At 39.2% G+C, this 6,345-nt stretch overlaps 1 pseudogene; it reads right to left on the bottom strand.

The window, feature by feature from the left end:
* Nucleotides 1-550: 550 nt before the first annotated feature.
* Nucleotides 551-2,116, bottom strand: LOC121323489 (annotated as a pseudogene).
* Nucleotides 2,117-6,345: the final 4,229 nt, after the last annotated feature.

Raw genomic sequence — 6,345 nt, 5'->3', positions numbered from 1 at the left:
TGATGGATTACAGTAACACTGTCTCCTTTTCCCCACAGTTGTGGTGTCCTCACTGCTATGACAGTAAGATGATAGAGAATCCCTATTGAATTAGTTGACTAGACAGCCACACATATGAATCTTTAGTTGTGGAATGTTTATTTGTGCATTTCAATCCAAAAACCACAATCCTAGTAATGGGTATGTTTACATAACTATATCGTAGAAGCAATTAATATGTGTAGTTATATGATGTATTCATTATAAAACATATATTGACTATATATTACCTTATAGAAATGATATATCTTACTAGTTTAGTTTAGTCCTCTCCAAGCTAATTCACCTGCAACCAAATTTATATTTCAGAAGAGGGAACTAAACAAGAAACAGAAAATAATCTTTCCTTTCAACATTGCTTTATATATTTCAGCAGTGTTAATCAAACTACCCTTTACATCAGTGTGCATTTGCAATAGATCTCACTTGACTGCAAGCACAGCATTCTTGTATTATAAAATATGCAATATAAAATAGATGCAGGACATTCTCTAAACAAAGTTATGTAAATGATCATTTAACAATCATTTAAAAAACAGATAACAACATGGATAGTGACGTCTTCCTTCAATCAACAGGACATTACTGTATACAACAACCTGCAGCTGCTGGTAGAAATGGAGCTGCTGCTGCTGCCATTGCTCCAGCTCCTTCTAATAATGCTGCTGCAGCTGTTCCTGCTCCTGCAGTTCCAAACGTGAATACTGCTGCTGGTGCTGCTGCTGGTACTGCTAAAGATGCTCCTGCAAATGCTGCAGCTCCAACTACTGCTGCCCCTGCTGCTCCTACTACTGTCATCTTTGCCATATATATATATAATCATAGGACTGTTCTTTCTCCTCCTTGTAACTCTGATTGATTTCCTCTTGCTTTATCCCCATCTCCTGTTCAAACTGTTTCCATTTGTTTTTCACTTCTATTACTTTACAATCCAGTCGTTTTAGTTCCTCTTCTTGTTTCTTCAGTTCTTTCTTGAGCTCTTCCACCATCTCTTTTGTCTGTGTAATCTCCTGTATTTTTTGTTTCTCCTTCACTTTTATAATTTCTTTTCTGTTCTATTTGTTAAGATTTCTAATTTCCTTATCTTTTCTCTGCTCACGCTCCAGTTTCTCTGCTCCCAGTTCCAGTAGTACACTTTCCATTTTTTTCATAAACTCCTGTTGCTGTCGCCTGATCATTTCTGCCTTTTCATACATCTCATTTGTGTAATATTGGCCACCATTTTTCTTTACCATTTTGTTGATTTTTTTCAACCTGACCTCGACCTTCAATCTTTTTATTGTTGAAAACATGACACCTCTCCCCATATTCCTCAACAAGCTGCTGGAGGTCTTTGTTCTCCTTAATGAACTCATCAATCGTCTTCTTTCCCAAATCATCCCCGCGGGTGAACTGGACCATAATGTAGGCCACTGCCCCCTCACCAACAACCTCCTTAATGACCTTCCATGTTTGCTTCTCCTCTGCTGTGAATCTTCCTACCTGAATCACCAGCAGGAAAGCATGTGGCCCTGGAGCAGACATCACAACACATTTAGCAATCTCATGTTTAATTTTATCAGAAGGGATATCTGTATCAAACATGCCCAGTGTGTCAACTACAGAAACCTGTTTGCCATTCACTGTTCTGGTTTTCTTGACACACTCTTTTGGTACTGAGGATGATGAGACTGCTGAAACAAACACTTCTTTTCCCAGGATCGTGTTTCCTGTTGCACTCTTCCCAACTCCAGTTTTCCCAACCAGGACAATCCTTAACTCTGAATCACTACCCTGACCTGAGCAGGATTGACTTTCAAACCCTGCAAAAGAAAAGCATTGTTTAATCCAGGTCAAAAGATTGTTTCACGAGATTACAGATCTGGGGAAATCCCCAAATCATCTAAATCTGACAAACTGCCATTCAGATTATTCAAATGTGTTTAATTTGTCTGATCTTGAGAACAGTCATAATACATTTGTATGAAAAAGAAATACATATATATACACACAAACAGTGCTCACCCGTTATAACGAGCCCTGTTATAGTGTGGAATCGGTTATAACATGGTAGGATTGTGGCTCCCACTTGCTTCATGATGCCATTACAGTAGCTCTTTTATATTTGTTATAAATCGGAACACAATTAGCACAGTCTCCTGTGGCTCCCCACTACAGCATTATAAATGTGAGCAATGTGTGTGTGTATGCGTATATATATATATATATATATATATATACAGTACTGTGCAAAAGTTTTAGGCAGGTGTGAAAAAATGCTGTAAAGTAAGAATGCTTTCAAAAATAGACATGTTAATAGTTTATATTTATCAATTAACAAAATGCAAAGTGAGTGAACAGAAGAAAAATCTACATCAAATCCATATTTGGTGTGACTACCCTTTGCCTTCAAAACAGCATCAATTCTTCTAGGTACACTTGCACAAAGTCAGGGATTTTGTAGGCATATAGTCAGGTGTATGATTAAACAATTATACCAAACAGGTGCTAATGATCATCAATTCAATATGTAGGTTGAAACACAATCATTAACTGAAACAGAAACAGCTGTGTAGGAGGAATAAAACTGGGTGAGGAACAGCCAAACTCAGCTAACAAGGTGAGGTTGCTGAAGACAGTTTACTGTCAAAAGTCATACACCATGGCAAGACTGAGTCAGCAACAAGACACAAGGTAGTTATACTGCATCAGCAAGGTCTCTTCCAGGCAGAAATTTCAAGGCAGACAGGGGTTTCCAGATGTGCTGTCCAAGCTCTTTTAAAGAAGCACAAAGAAATGGGCAACGTTGAGGACCGTAGATGCAGTGGTCGGCCAAGGAAACTTATTGCAGCAGATGAAAGACACATCATGCTTACTTCCCTTCTCAATCGGAAGATGTCCAGCAGTGCCATCAGCTCAGAATTGGCAGAAAACAGTGGGACCCTGGTACACCCATCTGCTGTCCGGAGAAGTCTGGTCAGAAGTGGCCTTCATGGAAGACTTGCGGCCAAAAAGCCATACCTCCAACGTGGAAACAAGGCCAAGCGACTCAACTATGCACGAAAACACAGGAACTGGGGTGCAGAAAAATGGCAGCAGGTGCTCTGGACTGATGAGTCAAAATTTGAAATATTTGGTTGTAGCAGAACGCAGTTTGTTCGCCGAAGGGCTGGACAGCGGTACACGAATGAGTGTCTGCAGGCAACAGTGAAGCATGGTGGAGGTTCCTTGCAAGTTTGGGGCTGCATTTCTGCAAATGGAGTTGGGGATTTGGTCAGAATTAATGGTCTCCTCAATGCTGAGAAGTACAGGCAGATACTTATCCATCATACAATACCATCAGGGAGGCATCTGATTGGCCCCAAATATATTCTGCAGCATGACAACGACCCCAAACATACAAAGAAAGTCATTAAGAACTATCTTCAGCGTAAAAAAGAACAAGGAGTCCTGGAAGTGATGATATGGCCCCCACAGAGCCCTGATCTCAATATCATCGAGTCTGTCTGGGATTACATGAAGAGAGAGAAGCAGCTGAGGCTGCCTAAATCCACAGAAGAACTGTGGTTAGTTCTCCAAGATGTTTGGGCCAACCTACCTGCCGAGTTCCTTCAAAAACTGTGTGCAAGTGTACCTAGAAGAATTGATGCTGTTTTGAAGGTAAAGGGTGGTCACACCAAATATTGATCTGATGTAGATTTTTCTTCTGTTCACTCACTTTGCATTTTGTTAATTGATATAAACTATTAACATGTCTATTTTTGAAAGCATTCTTACTTTACAGCATTTTTTCACACCTGCCTAAAACTTTTGCACAGTACTATATATATATATATATATATATATATATATATATATATATATATATATATATATATATATATATATATATATATATCAGCAGATAGTAGGTGACGTAATCACATGCACTGGGAAAGGCAGCAGCAGATAGTAGGTGACGTAATCACATACGAAGACATAAACCTGCTATCCACTCCTTACAATGGAGCCAGCTCTTTTGTACAGAGGTATCGGCGCTATGCTTTAGGGCAAGAAGTCCTGGGTTCGCGCCCAGCCTCTGCCTGTGGGAACCAAGGTTCGCTACATTGGTGTCAGAAGTGAACGCAGGTACCCCGGCACGCACTTGTCAGACTGTAGCTTGGTGAGCAACTCCGGGCCGGACTTGAGGCTCAGGGGAAAGGCAGCAGCAGGGCTGGTAGGTGACGTAATCACATTCAAAGACAAAAGCCCCATATACACTCCTTGCAAAAGAGCCAGCTCTTTTGTACAGTGGTATCAGTGCTATGCTTCAGTGCAAGAGGTCCCGGGTTCGCGTCCGCCCTCCGCCTGTGTGTGGATTGCCTCGCCCTATGTGAGGAGCCTGCCTGCTGGAACCGAGATTGGTATTATATATATGATTGTGGCAAAGTGCCTGCCCCTGTGTGTATTTATGTTGTGTGTTAATGTTGGTGTATAGTCATTGGTACACGGGATATAAACGGGTCTGTGTAACATTAGTGTTTAAAATGTATATTTGGATTTAGACACGAGAATTGCACAGCACTTCACGTGCAAGTAAAATAATATGTGAGCACGGGGAATTGCACTTTATTAATTCATGGGCAGTTGTACCGCGACTCCAATTGAATGATTGATTAGCAATCAAGTCTCGGTACAGCTGCATAAAAGCTGCATGTTTTCACTCACTCGGGGTTGTGTGTTCGGTGAGTGGAGAACGGGTGTGTAGAGGAGAGAATTAAAAACGAGAAAACGAAACAGTCATATATATAACCGTTGTTTTCACTCACGTTGTTTGTCTGTTAGTCCACTGTTTGTTTAGTCTGTTTTAGTTTCATCTGTTTATTTTGGCTACCAGTGCCGTGTCCTCCGTTTTTGTTTGTTACAACCGTTTATTTTCTGTCTGTCTGTGCATTATTAAATGCTGAGCGAGACCATTCGCTCAGCTCCAGCAAACTCCACCTCTCTCTGTCCGTTTATTTCTTGGTTCCTGTTTCTGGTCTGACGTCCCCCACTCCAGCCATCTTTGTGACAGTGATTTATAACATAGTTTTAATTTCTTATCAGTTTGTCATTGTTAAATAAAATTTGATAAAATCTCATCTTTTTAAGGGATCTAATAACTCTCTATCCATCTCTTAAATCGATTTTTCTGTAATGAAACTTAAAGGCAATGCTTGCTTTACATAGTACTACAAAAGCAGTTAAAGAGGTCAGTTGACTGTGTGTGTTTCCCTAACTGTGACTGCAGTCAGTTATCTAGAAGGTAGTGATCACTGTGTGGAAATATATGATTAAGTAACTTTGCTGTACTTGTGCATGAAGTGTGTTTGATCACATATCACCCATGCCATTGAACCCAATTTCTATCAATGATTACACCATGTTGACTCCCAAGTTTTCTAATTTATTTTATCCAAACTTTGTTTCAGTGACTTATTTGATTTTTAATTGTATAATCATAGCTATTTGTTATCCTTTTTTCCACTTCTGGTCAAGAACACACTGAAAATATAAGTTGCTTTTGGGAGTTCTAGTTAAAGGAAAAACAACTCAGCATGTTTCGTTTTAAAAGGTTCCACCTTGTTCCAACTGGTAGGCAAAGTGCCCACTTCTCAATCAGGGCAACCAGGGAAAAATGGGTCCTATGTCTCTTGTTGAAATGTTTGCCATTTATTTCCTACACAAGAATTAAAACTTGTATTTTCAAAAATAATTACAAAAAGGGCAGTTGGGTTTACCAATCTTTAGGGGCACTGGTAATTTGCATGTTTTTTTTTTTTTTTTCTGTTAGATAAAGTGCTTTCCCTAAATGTGTATACCTATATATACCATTACATTAACAACTGTCAAGGGTTTGTCTTAACATACAATGTAGACCTGAGTTACTACAGTAATATATGAGTAGGAAATTATATCTGCCTTCCTTTAGCAGCCGTTTTAAAAGATTAGCAATGTAGTAAAAAAAATTAGACATTGCCCAAAAAGGTTTCAATGCAGTTTTTTTTTTTTTGGTTCCTGCTTGCACTCTCAGCAGTTTTACATTCAGATGTTTCACAGATGAGTCTTAACGGAAAATGTTAAACTGAAAAAATACTGCAATGGCAACAAAACTTAAAAAGAATAGCCTTCAGATGAGAAATGTTAAACTTTGAAATATGCAATGAAAACAACAAAACAGGCGTTAGAAACAAATACAAAATGGAGGACATACTTTCTAAAAACAGCAAGCCAGCTTAGGGGGATGGGTCAAAGCCTTGTACGCAGTTTCATATGGACATTTTCTACTTTTTTTTTTTTTTTCCTGAA

This window comes from Polyodon spathula, chromosome 11, assembly GCF_017654505.1.
Source record: "Polyodon spathula isolate WHYD16114869_AA chromosome 11, ASM1765450v1, whole genome shotgun sequence".
NCBI classification, from domain to species: Eukaryota; Metazoa; Chordata; class Actinopteri; order Acipenseriformes; family Polyodontidae; genus Polyodon; species Polyodon spathula.
This window is presented reverse-complemented; position numbering and strand designations above follow the sequence as displayed.